At 29.1% G+C, this 1,191-nt stretch overlaps 1 non-coding gene across 1 annotated transcript; it reads left to right on the top strand.

Annotated features, from left to right (window-relative positions):
• The first annotated feature begins 321 nt into the window (after window positions 1-321).
• Trnay-gua lies at window positions 322-423 on the top strand. The gene is made up of 2 exons: window positions 322-358; window positions 388-423. It is a non-coding gene; the product is annotated as a tRNA-Tyr (tRNA).
• The last annotated feature ends 768 nt before the right edge of the window (window positions 424-1,191 follow it).

Below are 1,191 nucleotides of genomic sequence, written 5' to 3'. Positions count from 1 at the left end.
ACCAAGAATTACTAAAAAAAAAGAAATTGCGATTATCTCAATCGGCGGTAAATGTTCAATTTGCACAACAATTCGAGCATAATGCATTGATTTTTTATTTAATATCAATACAATTGTAATCTAAAAATTTACATTTATACATAATATTGATATCAAATCTCCTTTCTATTAGTACTAATAACAATGCAAACTAAATAAATGCTTAGCTGGCTTGTTATCAAAATACAAATTTTTATTATTCTCTCTGTTATCTAACACAAAAATAACTTGTATAAGTTGTAGTTAAGTTTTTAATTATCAAAAGTCAAAGTTGAATCCATGCCTTCGATAGCTCAGTTGGTAGAGCGGTGGACTGTAGTATTAAATTAGCAAACGTATTAAACAGGAATCCATAGGTCGCTGGTTCAAATCCGGCTCGAAGGATTGATTACTTTTTTCATAAATGTGCTGTTAAAACACGTTTGAAACTACTTAGACGACTTGTATGAGTTTGAATTTTTAATGTGTCTGATGTGTGCGAGTGAAGGTGGTGGTGTTATTGAACTTAAATAAACGAGAATGAACTGAACTCATGTGAAAAAGCAAGCAAGCACGTGCTTCAGACATGTCGACATGCCGCGTAATATATACATGTAGTAGTAGATAGAAAAAATTCTAAAGGATATCTTTTTACTATATAGGTATAGAGTCCAAGCAAATAACTATTTAAATGAACATGAATGAGGACTATAGATATGCTATGCTACACACACAATATAGAGTTTAGAAGTGAAAATTTATTGTCAGCAATTATACTATACTACTTACTAGGCTTTGCGAAAGTGAAAATAATAATAAATAAATCTTTTCAACTTAATTTTTTAAAAAGATTTTACTTGAACTGCTTACTTGCTGAAGATACTCATTATGCGTATAAATATAAAGATGATTGTAATATAAAAATGTACATAAGCTAATCATTTAATTTTACTAATATAATCATTTAATGCTTAAAATCCGTCAAAATGTGATAGTCGGCTAAACATTATTTAAGCTGTGTTTTTTTTTTTTTTTTTTAATTTACATACCTACGTAATATTTTCACTAGACATTTTCTTATTTAGCAAATGGTCAGTATAGAGGTGAGTATTTGATTTCTACCTTACTTCAAAGAAGTAACTGTAAGCCTCATGACTTCCCATCACATTGCAT

Source organism: Glossina fuscipes, unplaced genomic scaffold (genome assembly GCF_014805625.2).
Source record: "Glossina fuscipes isolate IAEA_lab_2018 unplaced genomic scaffold, Yale_Gfus_2 86683, whole genome shotgun sequence".
NCBI classification, from domain to species: Eukaryota; Metazoa; Arthropoda; class Insecta; order Diptera; family Glossinidae; genus Glossina; species Glossina fuscipes.
The sequence above is the reverse complement of the archived record's forward strand: the minus strand, read 5'-3'. Positions and strand labels throughout refer to the sequence as shown.